At 41.6% G+C, this 19,019-nt stretch overlaps 1 protein-coding gene and 1 non-coding gene across 10 annotated transcripts in view; both read right to left on the reverse strand.

Moving 5' to 3' along the window:
* Positions 1 to 19,019, reverse strand: part of ZNF521 (zinc finger protein 521) — a 346,723-nt gene that overhangs the window by 261,169 nt on the left and 66,535 nt on the right. The window lies entirely within an intron of this gene.
* LOC125439550 lies at positions 5,015 to 5,074 on the reverse strand. Its single transcript, XR_007245548.1, has one exon. It is a non-coding gene; the product is annotated as a U7 small nuclear RNA (small nuclear RNA).

The following is a 19,019-nucleotide window of genomic DNA, read 5'->3' on the forward strand; positions in this document are numbered from 1 at the left end:
TTTAAACAGAATACAAAGCAAGGGAAAGAAATGGATCTACCCCTTGATCTTTCTCTCCTTCCCACTCACCTAAATGTTTGTGCTGTTGCAGTGCCTATGTAACATCTTAATAGGCATATAATGCCATGTTTTGTCGAGAAAAGATGCAGCAGTTGGGATGCTTTAGTCTCTAGACTAAGGACGTTTTGATAGCTCAAAAACTAAAACCTTGTTTAGGAATTAGGAATTCCACTTGCAGAATGTTCAGAGTCACTTCACAAATAAAACTACACCACAGATACACTGCACAAGAATCAGGAAACTCAAGTCAAACTCATGAGTCTGCTCAGGAATCAAGATATCCAACTCAAATGTAAGAAGTCATATACTCTATGTAGGGCTACCCCTGAAAGTTTGGAAACTTCTACAGGTACAGAATGCCACAGCTAAGAGTGGAGTGGATCACAGAGACCAAATCACCTTGATCCATTTTTACAGGCTCCTGACTTGTTTCCGTGCCCCAGTCAAGCTGCTGAACTTCATCTTTAAAGCTCTACACAGTTTGAAAACAGGACCATATATTCCCATATGAACATTATGGACATCTTCTGAGGCCCTCCTTCAAGTGCCACTACCTTCTGAGGTTAAACTGGTGGCAACCCACCTAAGATAGGGACTTTTTGGTTGTGGCACCAAAACTGTGCAGCTCCCTCACAAGGGATATTAATCTGTCTGCTTCTATCATTGTCTTCTGCAAGCAGGTAATGCTTTTCATCTGGCACTCCCATAATTATCCTTTCTTCCTGCCCTGTGTTTTTGACATTTCTCTATTTTTGTGTGTGTTTCATCATTTACTCATTTTTTAAGTATTGTCTGTTTTTAGCAGACTGATTTTGTGCCCCTGGTTGGACTGAAAGGTGGGATGTAAACATTTTTAAATATATAAAATAAATAAATATTTATGAAGCCACATCTCAAACCGCAGTATGACAATACACTCTACTTTGAGGATAGAAGAAAGTGTATTTCCCCAATGACAAAAATGTTGCTGGCAAATGCAATTTCGCCTGCCACAGAAATGTTACTTGATGAAAGTCATCTGGATCCCTGGCAACAACTAAAGAAGACCTGAGAATTTGTTGCACTACAAACAGATCGTCTGGATAGTCCTTCAGCAAAAGACAGTTCTAGGGTGCTGCTGTGATGGGTAAGAGAAGTGTTAGATACTAATTTCTCTCCACATGTTGTTCCTAGTGCCAAAAGCACACACATTATACTCTTAAGCACTTCTTCCTGCCTTTGCTAGTATTACAGATAATTTGCTAGTTTCAGAGTGTACTTATTACAGGACTGTCAGAGGAGTTTTTGTTTCAACAACACGTTAACTTTACTGCACTTATAAAAAACATTATGTGTCCCCTGTGATACTGTGTGTTTAAGAGCAGCGAAATGTTATTGATCCCAGTGTGACAAATCAAGAGTTAGGTAATGTCTACAAAACTCAATTTTCTGCAAGACATAAAACCCTTTTTATGAAACCCCCTCCTTAAGAAATTCGGAAGAAGCACACACAAAAATTAGAGTAGAAAGGTCAACAACTTTTTTTTAATAATGTGATCTGATTCTACTCAAACTGACAGACACATAACCAGAGGACAATTTAAACTAATATTTACTCTCGCTTCTGTTCTTATTTTTTAAAGTAATCCTTCATTTTTAAAACAAAAAAAATGTATACAAACTAAAGAGGGTTTTTTCTTTTGGTGATCGTCCTACATGTAAAGTACATTTTGAAATGATTCACACGTGTGTTAGTCAATGTTTTCACACTTAATGGCTTGCACCTGAGTGGATTAACAGTCTTCAATAAAAATAATTTTGTTTGAGAAGCCCTCTGTCAGTGTTTGGTCCATGTGTCTGTTTTATACACACAAGTAAGCATTTGATAGTATATGCACAGCTTATGTCAGTATTTCTGTCTTTCAGAATTCAGATCTCTTTCTAAATACACTCTACTCTCTGCTGCTCCACTCAATGGATGTGAAACCATGAGACATATTAGAAGTTGTAGTGAAAGTGATTCAGGACATGTTAGATGAGTATATGGAACTCTTTGGATCCCATGCCTAGATTTTCAGTTCTTTTTTAAAAGTTGGCATTGTACTCCTCCTCCAACCCCACCCCCCGCCCCAATTCCCCCGCTGACAAGAAACTCCCCTTGTTCATTTATGTTTTTGGTAAGTTAGTTACGTGACTAAAAGCAGTCTTCCACCAGAAGCACAACAATGGTGGTGAGATGGCTGGAATCTCTTTGTGAAGCAGATCTTCCTCTTCATTCAGCATTGCCATATATCCAGAGTTACCATGTGTAAACTTGTCTTTGATTGGATTTCCACAGGCCTGATTTGGTTTTCCTGTTGCAGTGAGAATAGAGAATCTTCTTGTATAACCCATCCTAAATTAGTTAGGTAGCTGAGGAAAACTGTCGTCTAACCCAGCAAGCTTATATGGTATGCTCACATATAAGTGGCACTACAGTCTGAGAGATGCTAGGTCATGCAACGAACAGACACCATATCATGACTATGACAACAGTACAAAGACCTGCTAGAATATATGGGAGATATGGGGGCTATGTTTAACATATTAGATTTAATACCTCCCCAATAGTTCTTAATATGAAGATGCACTCAACAGTGAGAGAATGGAAATACCCTACACAAATTCTAGTTTACTGCAAATTTTAATGGGGGTTTCCCCCTCCAGAAAATATTTTTTTACTCAAAGGCTGTACTATTGTCCAACATGAAAATGTAGCAAAAACACAAACAGAAACAAACACACATACAAGTAATATTAATAATCTGCTTATAATTTGTATGAGATTCACCTGGCACTGCTAGAAACAGTACAGCTGTGCATACATATGGGGATTCCCCCCACCCAACAACAATTCAGGAAGAGTAAGCCTGGTTACTGCAGTTCAATTGACAATATAATGCAATGCCCTTCAATATGAACACTAAGACTGTTGCTCAGGTTCTGAAGGAAAAACAGAAGACTTACATACCCTGTGTCGTTACAGAATATGAACTTGCATTTAATATGTGCTCCCCTACGAACATAAGGGTGTGAGAGGAAAGTGTTCTCTTCTAACCCATCCCTACACCCTGAGCTGCTTTGGTTTGAGCTTCTACCTCAAAATTTGTTTTCTGTATCTGTTGTTAGTTCTCTCTGTCTGTCTCTGTCTCTCTCCCTCCTTTTTCCATCTACTGCATTCATCATTATTCAGCTGCATTATAGCACTTAAAAAACCACCCCAGCTTTGAAAAAAAAAGAAAAGAAATCATTTGATTTTCATTGCCCTGGAGAGAATTAAATACCCCCAAGGAAAAATTCTGGTACATTCTCTGCACACATTTACATGCAGCCAGTGAAGTAAACATTTCCATAATTGCTCACTTCAGAACACGTTACCCAGTTCCTAGGTACAATAACTGTCAGGAGTCAATGAGGAATAAAGAATTTTCCTGAATCCTTGCACATAACCTGACCAGCATTAATAACTCCACAGTTGTACATAACTTAAGAAATGGATTACTGCCAGGCATCAGCCTTCTCTGAACACTGTGGGCATAATGCATTCTTCAAACATCCATTAATTAAACAAATAACCATTAAAGAAAAACTAAAGGCAATTGATAAAATGGCCTTTCAACTACCCACCCTCCTTAAAGAGAGTGAAACACCACAGCTTTTTCAAAACGTTAAAAAATTACAGTAAACACAGATGGCTTCCATTTATTCCCCGTTTTTACTTCTTTGGTGAAGTTGTCTTCTTTTGCTAAATGACAAAATGAATGATGAAATTCAGTTGCTATGTTAGAAAAACAAAAAACAAGCCCTGGTGCCTAATCCCTAAGGTAAACTGGACTTTCAGTTATGAATCATCCTTACCAGGAACCTTGGAAATCTTAAATGAAACTCTTTACATACTTACTGAAAACACTGTGAATACACATGATCAGAAAGCTCCACTAGAAAGATCTCTTATTCCTTTATCTTTGAAATTCACATACAGTGAAGCTGCTACCCACCTTTTGCAGCTATTTAAATAATACCTTTGTAGTTCCAGAGACATCAATGAGCAGTACAAACATCACATGTGTTTGGGGTTCATTACAAGCTTGCTGAGCACTTTACATTGCTGGAACTGCAATGAAGACTTGCAAGCCCATAGTAAAACCCAACCTATTTGATGGTAAAGAATTAGCAACTTTTCTTGTGCACTTTATATACAGAAGGGAAAAAAGCTTGCTGATTCAATGTGTTATCTACATTCATTTTTTAGGATTTCATTTGAGTTCTCCCTACATCAAGAACATTTTGGACTTACCATGAAGAGGTCTTCTCTCCAATGGGGTGAAGTCAACCAAGCTGGTTAGGTCATGCCTCCTTTGTTCAGGCATGGCTATGCAAATTTCTGCAAGGGCTCCTAGACGAAGGGGGCTGAGCCTCTCCAGATATCCCAAAGCCCTGCAATTTTCCTAGCTTAAGTTATTGTACTCTTTTCACTCCATCATAATCATACTTGTAGGTGGGTTCTGGATGACTTTAGCCAACTGAAGAGAAGACACCTTCACAGTAAGTCCAAAGTGTCATCTTCCTTCAATGGGGCTACAGTCATCCAGGCTGGTTATATACCAAAGCTTTAACCAAGAAGGGAATACTTTTCTGTTAGAAACAGAACGAAACGTTCCACCTTATTCCTATTTCCTATTACTTGTTGCAGAACACATCTCCTGAAGGCCACTTCCGCTGATCTGTATTTGTTGAGGCAGGAGGGGCAAACAAATGTTGAGGGGGATGACCAGATGGCTACCCTGTACACCTTGACAATTGAGGCTCTGTTGGAAACGACCACTGACTTCGCTACCACCCTGGTCGAATGTGGCACTACTGGATCTTTGACACGCCAAGCTAAGGAACAATAAGCCAGGTGGATGCAAAGGGGTTTTTTGGGGGTTTTTTTTTAAGAGGCTCTCCGCTACAGCAGAAAGCCTACTAGACAAATACAAAAAGAGCTGAAATGCAAAGGTTTTTAACCCCCTCACAATGCAACGTTTAGAGGCCTTCAACTCCAATCTATTGGGCCAGATCAACACAAGGAGGGCACTAGACTTCTAGAGGTCTAAGTAATCTTGGTGTATCTCTTAAGTCCTCTTCTTACCTCCAACTTATGCCATTTCTCTTATTGGGATAGCTGAGCCTAGGCAGAAGGAGGGTGGTGCTGTAGTCTGTTAGAGTCAAATGGTGTTCTGTTGGAAAGAACCCCCAATTCGGCCACAGGGTTGGTTGTCATGATGAGATAAGTCTGACTGACAAGAGAGCTACTTAACTGATGCTTCCTCCAAGGCACAAAGTGCCTTCAGCACCTTAGCTCAACTCCATAAAGGGAGCCTGTGAACCACATGTGAACTAATCTGGATCACTCCCTTCAGAACCTTTTTTTTGGGGGGGGGGAGTCTATGTTCTGATAGCTGGTCCTTAGCCCTTTGTACACATGTCAAAGCTGCAACTTGCCTTTTTTAAGTAGGTATGTAGTTTTAAAACTAACTTCCAGCCACTAAGCCAAGACCAACAACATATTTGGGGGTTTAATTTTTCCCTGGCATGAGACCTGAAAATCATCCAGGCATGACCATATATTTTCCTAGTTTCTGTCTGTGAGATTGAAGAATGATCACCGCAATCCTTTGGAAAAACTCTGAATGAATTGGGTCCTAGTGTTTAAGATACACACTGTCAGATCCCGCCTGCCTGGATACAAATGGAACATAGGACTCTAAAGCAGTAAATCTCAACACAGTGGTAGGTGCAAAAGACCAGCTTTTGCTAGGCTTACAAGGGCTGAGAACCAGGCCCTTCTGGGCCACAGGGGGCAATCACAATGACTTGTGCCCAGCCTTCTCTGACGTTACTCAAAAGCCCTCTGATCAGGGAAGTGGGAGGGAAGGCATAAGAAAAGCCTTTCAGCCACAGTTGACGGAGGCCATCCTGATCTCGAGGTCCCTTGAATAGTATCTTGGGACCCGTCTGCTCTTTATGATGGCAAACAGCACCAGTGTGTAACTCCCGAAATGCCTTGCCTTTGCTTGGAAGGTTTCTGGTTTTAGGGGCTACTCCCCCAGGTCCAGCCTTGATTGTCTGAGCCAATCTGCCATGGTGTTGTGCACTCCTCATACATGACCTGTTTGTAGACCTGCAAGATTTTGTTGTGCCTCACTGAACAATAGGAGAGCTTCCCGATGTACTGCCATTGCTCTGGTGCCTTTTTGTCAGTTTACATTAACTTTCACTGTCATGTTGCCGTTCTTAGTAGAACATGACAGTCTCTGCGATGTTTGGAAACAAGGAGGCCCTTCCTGGCTGCTTGCAGCACCAACCAGTGTAAGCTAAAGGAGCTTTCCAACTTCTACCAGTGTCCTTGCACTACTTGGTTGCCCCAGTGAGATCCCCAGATTGCCTTGCTTGCATCTGTCATTAGGATCTACAGCATTTGCAGAACAACGCCTACCCAGCTCAACCGGGAGCTGACCATACTCCTCTTCCGGTCCTTTTTCAAGCTGTCTTGGAGCTTAATGACCTTGTGCCTTTTCATTTTTTGACAGATCTCTTGTTGGAAAGGTAGCAGCCCCATTGGAAGCATCTGACATATATATTTGCCCATGTAACCAGGTCCATCATCAAAAAGAGGAGACCAATACTGCAGCCAGCTCCATCAGATCTACCTGACGCTTTCTGTACAGATTCATCTGACACCTCCCAGGTCTTCACCTGCTTCTCTATGGGTACGAAAATTCTTCCTACTTCCATTTTTATTCTGGGCCCCAGGTAGATGAGGTCCCGGTTTGGGACCAGTTGACTCTTATCCCAGTTTATCAGTAACCCTGAACTTGGAGTGTAGCTTGTGTGTTTTTCCTCAGCTCCCTTCAGAAACTTACCTTCTGAAGATGCTCTGATCCACATGCCATGTAAGTATGGGTAGAGGTGCACTCTCCTGACCTACGGGGTGCTATGAGTATGCTCAGGGTGCTATGAGTATGCTCAGGATTGGAAAGACTCTGGGAGCTGACAAGGGTCCAAAAGGCAAGGCCCCGTACTGGTACTGTTTGTCCCCCAATTAAAATTAAATGGCATGAGACTGGGTGAATAGGCACATAGAGGGAGGACTTCTTGAAGCCAAGGGATACATATGATGGTAAGAAGCACTCTATCTGGTAACCCTGCTGAACAATACTCAACTTCTAGACATCTGTGATGGATTTTTACTACATTTCTGCAAGGTTCAGCTGGCAACCCCTGATGTTGGAATCAGGCAGAGCTTGGCTTGGGCACTTTGGGTTTCTTCTGGCAATGTTCTGTTTCCCTGCCTGGACCTGTAAGGCAAGGATCTATTGGATCTGAAGCCCTTGTTGTCTCCGGCTCAAAAATTTGCAAAGTGTGGCCTGAACAAAGGGAGGCGTGACCTAACCAGCCTGGATGACTATAGCCTCACTTAAGGAGAACAGGAAATAAATCTATTTAATATTATAAACTTATACATATTAGTGTTTTTTAATAATAGAAAAACTGTTGTTCTGAGAAAACAATAACCGATTCCCACGGAGGAAATATCCTGGGATACTCACCTCAGATATCCCAGTTGAATGAAGGACTCCCCACGGCTCCTGGGCCAAAACCGGCTCTTTCCCAGCCCTGCCCTGCGATATCTCCTAATCCCAGGAAGGAGGATCTTTTCTGATGATCCCGGGATGAGGCCAGTATCGTGGGGAATCATTAGGGTTATCCTGGGTTATTTTTCCCACCTCGAGTCTCCGTTCGAGCTGTCATTCAGGGAACCACAGCCAATCACAGTGCAGTCGCCTGGGCATGCTCAGAACGGGTGACTCAGGGCAAGCAGGAACGTGCCTTTTTTATGTGTTCTTCTTGGCTACAAAGCTACAACCATGCAAAGGGGGGGGGGAAAGGGAACACTCATTCACGTTCCCGCCCCAAAGCAAACGTTCCCGCCCCAAAGCAACAGCCAATCATGAACTAGCAACAAAAGAGTCACAGAGCTGATCCTGGGCTCACGGAAAGGAGGTGGATGTTTTCATTCCGGTTTCAACTCAAGGCCTCTCCATGGACATACTGCGGTGGGGAGGGAGAGACCGGGATAAAAAGGTACTTGACTTTATGGAACCGGTCCAATCCAGGGATGTTTTCCCCATGGGGATTCGGCCAATTGTGAGAATACAGATCTATGAGATATAAAGTATTTTATGGCACAAGTTTCTCATTTAGAAAGAAAATAATTAGTATAGCATTTTTTACTACAAATCGTTATTACTGGTCTGAACTGGCTTCTCCCCCAGAATGAAAACAGTACAAGGAGAGAGTGAGTGAGAAAAAAAGAGAGATGTCAAAAACGTACATATGAAATGCTTATGTGAGCTGCCACAATGCTGAACAAAATTAAAAATTCCTGAATGCAAAATGAAAGGCAATTTTGCTTGCAATTTTGCTTGCATTTTTCAGCCTTGAAGTTGCAGCCAAACACAAGTATCTCATGCCGTCTGGAATCCACAAGCATTCACCACAGCCAAAAGAAGGAGCTTTGAATAGAAATAACACAAAATAATGGACTGCAAACTAAAATGTACAAGACTTCCAGGCAGTAATACCAATTTCTGAAAGCCTCTGGAAAATTCAGAAAACACTAGTATAAATAAAGAAAATCTAAAAACACATTTGCTAGTATGTATACACTGGGAATTCACAGCCTTATCCTTAATAAAGAACCTATTGATTAGTACAAATGCTAACTACAAGAGCTGCATACGTAGGGTCATGTCCAAATCTCTTGCCATCTGGAATCTTATTCAGGTCAGTGGGACTAGGCCATAAAAATAAAAAATGTTGTCTGGTTGTTAACAACTTCAGGTAGAAACAGAACACATAGAAATAAGAACAAGTACCAGTTCTGGTGTTATAAATCCCATTTTACAAAAGCCATGCAAACACTTTACCTTCTGGTTATCCTGGAAAACTATACAGCATAAAAAGGAAACAATGCTATTTAAGCTAAGTCAGACAGTTCCCCCTTTTCAAACATAGAATTACACTACACCTATGTAAACAGACCACTTCAAACATTTTTCTCCACATGGGAAAAGTTTCCATGGGTGATACTTGGATTACTTTGCTGTGTGCATTCAAATTTATAATAATGGCTTCCAAAGACATATCTGTGAGGTAAACTAGAGAGACACTTCAGTCATATATTACTATCATAAATCATTTATCATTTAGAGTTTGTTTAGCATAATGGCTAACACTATAAATTGTGAGTGAAGCATAGTAACAAAAAGGAGGGGAAAAAATATCCTGCCTCTTTAATACAGTTTTAATGGGAGGTCCTTAGCAGGTGATGTGTTTATCTTTATGCCATGAAAAGCATCAACTGCCCATTTCTACTCATCAAGACTCTAATTTTTAATTTTAATAAATGGAGTATTCAAAAATTTTAAAAAAATTGCAGAGCAACCAAGTAACTCTCATTTCAATATCATAGTTGGTAACAGCATTTGGTTTTAGATGTAAACTCCAGTTCTGTCATGAGAGAAAGAAACCTGACGAATTGCTGCCTACCACCAGCCTGAAACTTCTTGCATATACTTGTATGGCAACTTAATTATGTACCAATAGTCTGAATTTCAGCTAACTCATTTTGGATACATATTCAAAATCCATCTTTTCTTCTTTTGCAATTATTTTGTGTTTCTTGAAGAATATGCTCTACATAGCTGTGCGGAGAAGAGGAATCTTAACAGAAAATGATAAATGGATGTTCATCTGCCTCAGTGCTTAAACCTTGTTCAGGAATAATAAACTTTCCTTTCGCAATTCCTTGTCCTGTGATTTAAGCTAGAGAAGAGACACTGGTAGTTTCTGTGGTACTCTTTCCTTCTTGTCCATCTGGACTGGGTATTTTAATCCATATTCCCAAGCCAAACTGCCTCATCTGCAGAAGCAGGCGGCTGAGTCTGCTAGTCTCATTAAGCTTCTATGAAAGGGATGACATGTCTTTCTCCAAGCCTGCTGGCAACTCTAGAGTTAGAGGACTGTAGTGTGGACATTACCTTGGTTACAAGCTTGGTACATTTGGCACTACTGGCCTTTCAACCTCAGCTGCTTATTTGCACTGTGTGCATAATAATATTGGCTTGCCTTACAAGGCTGTTGTAAGAATTACTGAAGTAATTAGATGTGCTTTGAACACTTGAAATGGGCCAAGCGTTGTTATCTTGTGTAAAGCCGTCCTCACATGCCAATACAATCTGCAATGAACTTGCATATTCATGCACTTATTGGAATCTAGTGCCCTGATGTGTACATAGAGCTGAACACTACAAAATGTTGCTTTCAATTTCTTCTGATGCACAAATAAAGTACTCCCAACTGATTTAAAAAATGGGATAGGTCCTCCTCTCATGGAGTTGTGGGTGCACATCAGAGCCTTCCTCTTTCTCCACAATGGAGCCATTGAACAAATACACTTACTATGTATAGACATACAAGAATAACTGCTCCGTCTTAAAAAAAGAGAGTATATGTAGTTAGTGTATAGCATATTTGCTCATATGAGTGGTCTTAGTCTGTGACTTAATAGTTCATTGTGTAAATCCCCATGCTGTTATTCCACATTGTAAAAGTGGGGAGGGAGGGGAGGGAGGGGAGCTGTTTAAAGAAAAACCAAATGAAAAGCTTCAGTGTGATGTGATTTCATTAGCATGTGCAAAGTCACCTAGAGAGACTGTAGCCAATCGATATTTGTATCTTTATCTCACTTTGTTCCCATCCTTTCTCCAAGAAGCTCCACACAGTATCTCCCCTGACCGTTTCATACCCACAAAATACTGTTATGCAGGTTATGCTGAGAGAGAGTTCAACTGAATCTGGGTTTCCCAGTTCTAGTCCAAGAACTATATTACACTGGCTCTTTCTACGTGGCCTCTGTCAATAGTTTTCCTTATAAAACAACTCTACATTCGCAGTCTCAAGACAAGAAACATTCAAAAACTTTATTGTTCTACATGCTTTTTTCCAGATGCAACCATTGTACTAATGTGAAGAAATATCTGGATTCAAATCTCCACTCAGTATAAATACTCCTCTCCGGCTATGTGGGATATCCTTCAGTGTATTCCTGAAAGTTTGAGACCTACCATCTATTTGTATGATCCTTGTCCCTCCAGGTTGTTTAATCAACTGGAATGAATGGATGGGTGGATGCGTGGGTGTGCGTGGAGGACTGGGTCCTGGAGACAGTAAATGTCTCCCTGACAGAAGACATGGTAACTCCTTGAAGCAGGCAGTGGTGCGTCTACTCCTAAAGAAACCTAACTGATGCAAAAGTGTCTCAAATTTATCATTCTTGAGCTAAGTGAGTGAACATGTGGTGGCTGGGCAACTTCAAGCTCTCTTGAATGAAGTGGTTTGTTTGGTTCCTATCCAGTGTGGTTTCAGGCCTGGTTATGGGATTGAAACAACTTTCGTTGTTCTGCTGAGGGACCTGTGCCAAGAGATGCTAGGGGGAGTGCAACCAAGTTGATTTTTTTGGACCCTCAGCTGTTTTCAGCACCATTAATCATAATATCCTTTCTGGAGCAATATTTGGGGGCTGGGACTGGGAGATACCATTTTGCTGTGGTGTCAGTGCTACCTTTAAGGTAGGTTTCAAAGTTTAGTGCTGGGCAAGCCCTTGGCCTCTCAACAATGGAGTCCCAAACACTCCCCACATTTTTTTTCTATGTTAAGCTGCTGGGAGAGGTCATCAACCAATATGCAGATGATACTCAGCTCTACCTCATGTCTCCACTAGCTCCCAGAGAGGTTACAGAAGCCCTGGACAGGTTCCTGGAGGCAGTCTTGGGATAGATAAGGGCTAACAAGCTGAAATGTAATACCAACAAAATGGAGGTCCTACTGGCGGCGAAGAAGATCTGACCTGGGAACAGGGTTATCTAATGTTCTGAATGGAGTTGCACTTTCCCTAAAGGAGGTCTGTAGTCAGAATGCTTCTAGACCTGGGCCTCCCACTGAATAAACAAGTGGCAGCAATGGCCATACAGTCTTTTCAGTAGCTTTGGATGGTGAGCCAGTTGTGGCAGTTTCTGGGCAGGAAATATCTATCCTCTTGGTTGCAACGCCAAAACTTTGGGACTCCCTTTCCAGGGAGATTTATATATCTTCCTCGATCATTGTTTTCTGCCATCCAGTGACATGCTTTTGATTTTGTGTGGTGTTCCCTTGCTAGCTCTTATTAGCCCTCCTCCGTTATGTATTTTTATGTGTTCGTATTTTGTATGTTTATTTTTAGCGGCTTTAAATATTATATGTGTGTCTGTTTTAAATATGTCAAATGTTTTAATATTTGTTTTAATGTCTGCTGCCTTAGGGACCTTGAATTGGGTAGAAAAACAGAACAGAAATGTTTTAAATAAATACATAAATACTAACTCAGTAGCACGAAATCCAGCATTGGATTGTGTACTTTCTGTGAGCCTGTTTTTACAGAAATCAAACTAGTGTATCTGGAAATGAGGCAAGACTCCAGAGGGACAGAAGATGGGGGAAAATGTCACAATGGGGAGACTGGATGTGTACTTGAGATACAAAAACACACTCTAGGACAGTGGTGGCGAACCTTTGGCACTCCAGATGTTATGGACTACAATTCCCATCAGCCCCTGCCAGCATGGCATGCTGGCAGGGGCTGGTCAATTGTAGCTCTGGAGATCCTCCTGGCTCTAAGGACCATTCTGAATAGTTGCAAATAGTCTACTACAAACAGGGAACTTTAACCTGTGCATTCAGGATCCAAGTACTGAACTGCAGTTTGCATTTTCAAGTAAGCTCCAGGTATTTTTGACCCCAAATTAACTGCACTTCCACAACAGTGATGTAACACTCTTAAATCCAAAGAAATAAATAATCAGTATGTGTGACCTTCCCTTGTGTTCACTTATGAGGTAAATGACTGATTAGATTTGATAGCCACTGACTGGCAGAATTCATTGTTCTTTCTAATATTCATTACCTTTTCCATTTTGACAAAGCATCACATTGTAGAACCAAAAACAGAGGAGGGGCTTGTCTCTGTTTTCATTATTGTTCTCATAAGGAACAGATGTAGACTGTCCTGGTTTTATTAGATGATGAGCTCCTGCTGATGTTGGACAAGATTCAAAAATCCATATTTGTTCTCTTAGATGTTTTAACTGCTTTTGATACCTGTTGTCTCTAACTTTTGATGATCTACCTCCACTTCCATGTAGGGATTTCAATAAATTATTTTGGAGCAATTCCACTTTTTCTTGAATACAAGACTCAGATGCAGTTAGCCGATTTCTCCCAAAGGGAATTTCCTCATCAACAGACAGGTGAAAACAGATGAGAGACAGTGAAAGAAGTGTCTCCAATAAGCTGGTAAACATTTCATCACACCTACTCATGAAATCTCATCAGAACTAAATAAATAAAAAATAACCTTGCAAAACACACATACCAGAATTTGGGTGAAGTTAAGATGCTCAAATACAGCTATCTATCTACCATTACTGCAACCATGTTCTTCAGAATCTGGGAAAGGCCTTCCTACAGAGGCAGAAACCATGGCTATATGAAGTCAGAATTCTCCCAGTTTTTTTAGTCTAAGTTTTTGTTTATGGCTTCGTTCAGGTGGTTTTCTGCTGTATTTTACAATGTGTCAGTTTGCCCTTATATAAAGCAGTGGTGCGACCGCACTTGGAGTACTGTGTCCAGTTCTGGTCGCCGCATCTCAAAAAGGATATTGAGGAGATAGAAAAAGTGCAGAGAAGGGCAACAAGGATGATTGAGGGACTGGAGCACCTTCCCTATGAGGAGAGGCTGCAGCGTTTGGGACTCTTTAGTTTGGAGAGGAGGCGGCTGAGGGGGGATATGATTGAAGTCTATAAAATTATGCATGGGGTAGAAAATGTTGACAGAGAGAAATTTTTCTCTTTCTCACAATACTAGAACCAGGGGGCATTCATTGAAAATGCTGTAGGGAAGAATTAGGACTAATAAAAGGAAACACTTCTTCACGCAACGTGTGATTGGTGTTTGGAATATGCTGCCACAGGAGGTGGTGATGGCCAATAACCTGGATAGCTTTAAAAGGGGCTTGGACAGATTTATGGAGGAGAAGTCGATTTATGGCTACCAATCTTGATCCTCTTTGATCTGAGATTGCAAATGCCTTAACAGTCCAGGTGCTCAGGAGCAACAGCCGCAGAAGGCCATTGCTTTCACATCCTGCATGTGAGCTCCCAAAGGCACCTGGTGGGCCACTGCGAGTAGCAGAGAGCTGGACTAGATGGACTCTGGTCTGATCCAGCTGGCTTGTTCTTATGTTCTTATGTTCTTATGTCGGGTTTTTTTCATTCAATGTCTCAAGTACCTGCAGACTTGAAAGACACCTTGCCCACCATGACAGATTTCCACTGTACTAAGTATGTTCATGATTATGTTCTTTAATAAACAGGATCCCATATGTACTACATGTTGCCTACCAACCTGTCTCTGTAATATGCTGCATGTTGCCTACCAATATGTCCCTGAAATATGCTGCATGTTGCCTACCAATATGTCCCTGAAATATGCTGCATGTTGCCTACCAATATGTCCCTGAAATATGCTGGCAAACAAATTATTGCAGAAATTATTCTTTGAGAGCAGGAACTACATGGAAATACAGTCATTTTCTAACAAGCACAGCATTATGATTTGCAAAGAGGTTGCCATATTGGTCCCCAATATCAACTTCTTCCACACTGGACCACACCACCCATGGCTGCTTCACTGAACTCCATTCCTCAAGCATGGGTTACTTTTTCTTTGATGATCTATATTAGAAGGCGTGCCATTAGCTATACTTAGGGAAGCCTGAAAAACTCCTTCATTCACTCTGACAGATGAACTGAGATTACAGGTCACAGCTCAAACAAGGCTGACACTCTCTAACAGAGAATATCGCACTTTGTTCTTCAGACATACATCAGCTACATTGGTCCTAGGACCTAAACCTACATCCAGATATTGGGCTCTACATATCTTAGGTTTTATATATCTTATCTCAAAAGGAATCACACTGTAATAGTATTCTGCTATCTGTACGTACCCCCTTTTAAATATCAATGCACAATTGTTTATTTTCACCTATAAATGTTTTAAATAAAGAAATGGTCATATTAAAGATCAATTCTAGAGGCTATATACTAGCTATAGCTATCATTTCCCCAATGTACTTGTGAAGAGGCTGACAGCACTGTTAATGCTATGAAATGTTCCTGAATTGATTTTTTCCCTTCAGCTTCCCTTATCAATAGTAATATTAGTCCTAGATATTGCAAGGGCTGTTTGTTCAGCTTGGTTCTATTTTGCCTGTATCTAGAGATTTGCTATGAGCTTAAGCAAGCTGTATCAAGAACTAGAAAGTTGGGTGCCATTATTAAGAACAGAACTGCAGATTCTGACAGATCAAATTATGTGCAGCTAGTACCACCCCTGGAGTCAATAATGCTCACAAGATTCCTTCAGCTCCCCTTCTCAGCAATTCACTAAACAAGGGTAGCCATACAGCTATATCACTGCACACACACCTGTGTGAGAACTAGACTCAAACACCTGCTCACCATAAGGAACACTGGATGATCTTAAACCAGTTATTCTCTTTCAGACTTACACACCTCAAAGGGGTAAGGATAAACCAGGAAAGGGGACGAAACATCAATGCAATCCTAAAAACATGTTTCTGGAAGTAAGCCTAATGAAATAGACCAGAGAAGGATGCTCAGTGGACTTGTTTGGGACTGCACTGCATGTTCTTCACCCTAATTTTCTTGAACAATAGCCAGGATAAAAGAAGACAACATAAGAGTTTGGGATGCTATGTGGTTTCCGGGCTGTATGGCCGTGTTCTAGCAGCATTCTCTCCTGACGTTTCGCCTGCATCTGTGGCTGGCATCTTCAGAGGATCTGATAGTAGGAAAGGAAAGCAAGTGGAATATATATACCTGTGAGTAACAATGAAGACAGCAAGGTCAATAGGTGAGGACATCTGAATAGAAGTGGCCTGGCATGTGAGTAACAATGAAGTATGTCGTATGTGAGTCACAATGAAGATAGCAAGGTCAATAGGTGAGGGCATATGAATAGAATAGAAGTAGCCGGGCCTTCATTCCCTTTGATTGTTTATTGCCCAGAAACCACACAGCACCCCAGTGATTTCGGCCATGAAAGCCTTCGACAATAAGAGTTTGGATTTATACCCCACTTTTCTCAACTGTAAAAGGGTATTAAAGTTATAAATGTGCACATTTTCTGTGAAATCCTTCTTATAAATAATGTAAAGGAAAATGGCTGACTTTCTATTTTATATGTTTACTATAAAATTTTAAAATAAACTAGCGGGCCCGGCCACGCTATGCTGTGGCAATTGTCCTTCTCATCACAGTCTGCAACCCACACAGATGTCCATGCAGGTCCAATGATCCCCAGCATAGCCTTTTGGGGTGGTCAAATGGAATCCCTCTTTCCCTTTTCAATGCATATTGTTATATGGTGCTCTCTTGTTTTTTTAGTATAAGGTAATCCTTCCCATTCCACAACAGAACTGTCCAGAGTGCGGATCCCACTGTCCATGAGGCTGGTTGACACGCACAGTCCTGGCTTGGGTAAGGCAGAACTGGGGCAAGGAGGCTATCCCTGTCAGGCAGCAGAGGCAGGGTGGTGAGGCGCTCAGATCGAGGCCAGCTCCCTGGGTTCTTAAAGGGCCACGTGCAAAAGAAGCAGAGCCAGTAGTGTTGGTTCACCCCCATACCTTGGATTTTCTTAGAAGAAAAAGGCAAACTCCAGCTCACTTTTAGTAAAAGAGAGCTGTGGTGAATATGGGTGATGACGTGGGTAAGTGGTGGTTGGATGTGAGGGAGGGCAGAGTGAGGTGTGTGAGGATGAACTGGATGTGTGTTGTGTGGTAGCAGTGGGTGAGGCACAGAGAGTGAAAGTTATCTGTGTGGGGGGGGACCCCACCTGACGACTCACACGGCAAAGTGTGTATGTGTTTCACTTCCACTCATATTACCTACCAGTATTACCTATTTACTGTTTTCACTGCTCATCTCTGCCCATCTGCCCATTCTAAGCCCTCAGGCCACAGACGGACAGGCTGCATGAACATTCTATGGGTGACAGTTAAACACAAACAGCTTCATGGCCTGGTGCGCCAGGAAAAAGACGTTTTACCTGGCTCAGGTATGGACTTTCAGTGGTTTGAAGGTCGATTCCGGGACACCTGCCCAACAGGAGGGAGAACGTCCTGTGAAAATTTGGAGTCTTGATCCATCCAGCAACTTCTGGAGCCGCAGACCATCAGGGACAAACACACTGTTAGATTTTTATATATATAGATATAAATGGTGCAACAACTGGACTGTTGCTAGTTGCTAAATTGCAGATTCATGAGAAATTTGGTAAATTGCTGACTTAACTATGGTTTCTCAGAACCAGTAATGAGACTGAGACCCTGTTGCTCCTGTTTACCTGCATAACCCTGTTCTTTTCTAGATAACTAAGAAATATTTGGCTTTTATATAGTTACAAGTGAAAGGGGACCCATAGAGGCCCTGTTTGTGGGAGCCAGGACGATTTCCAAATTTCTCCCTGCACAGCTAGCTGTATACTACTTCCCATTCACAATGCCATCACCTCCACCTGCAGCTATAGGGGGGAGCAATGGCTTTTTCTCTTCCTCCCTTGTTCACCTACCTTCCTGCATACAGCTCCTGCAGAGGATGGGTGGTAGCTCCCACCTCTTCTCCCCTGACCAGCTCACATGGTTGGGGGGGGGGCAGCACTGAGTAGAAGACAACCCAGAGGCTGGTCATGAATGCTTGGACTACCTTCCAATCCAAATGACAATGGCACCAAGTGCCTACTATCTCCTGCTCCCCTCTTCTTTCCTACCTGGCAGCTAAGAGAATGAAGAGTCAGAGGGATGGTTGGAGGCAGTGACAGCAACCCTAACACTGGTTGTTCATTTCCCCAGCTTCCCTCCTAATGATGAGGAGGGGGTATCAGCAGCTTCTAGCACGCCTTCCCCATTGAGAACCAATGTTGTCTGAACTCATCTAGATCATTCTTATTTAGTTGCGAGGAATCTCCCAGCCCAATTTTATTTTTAAGTTTGGGATTTTTCTGCAAACCTGGTAGAGTTTTGGAAAAGGCAGGATCTGAACCAAGCATTTCTCAGATTACAGATTGTTCTGTGAGCCACTGTAGTACACCAGCTCCCAGGTGGATCTTTGATCTGATCTATTAAGACAGTGCTAATGTTTTGAACTCTTAAACTTTGCTTCTCCTCTTCATCCTAATACTAGTAGTGGACTGTACTATTCCAACAGCATCTTTCAAACTCAACCTAATTGAAAGGTCTCTTCAAGACTCACTCTTTTAATATCCTGTGACATTTTCTCCATCTCCCATCATATATACAGGTGCAGAATGGAGGAAAGAGGATTAAATAGGTCTTATGTTAAATATAAGTTCAGCTCAATTCATTGTGGATAGATATGCTGCATAAAATTACCTGGTTTTAAGAATGATGGAATTAACAAGAGAAATGTTAACAGAAAATAATAATATACTATGGGAATGGGGGGGGGGGGGGAAACGAAGCAATTTTACATACAACTATTGTGCTGCGATTGATTTGAGTTGAGTAGTGGGGCAGGAGGTTGTGAGGATGATGGGTTGTTCTAATTTCATATTGTTTGTTCTAGTTGTGCATTCAAAGTTCCAATTTTAGTTGCACGTTTGACCAGAAGAGACAAAGGACAGCAAGGTGCTCTCCTTCATCTTTTTCTGCCCACTGCAGTGGCTTTATTTTTTCCTAATATTGTAAACAACTTTAAGTT

Source organism: Sphaerodactylus townsendi, linkage group LG09 (assembly GCF_021028975.2).
Source record: "Sphaerodactylus townsendi isolate TG3544 linkage group LG09, MPM_Stown_v2.3, whole genome shotgun sequence".
NCBI lineage: Eukaryota > Metazoa > Chordata > Lepidosauria > Squamata > Sphaerodactylidae > Sphaerodactylus > Sphaerodactylus townsendi.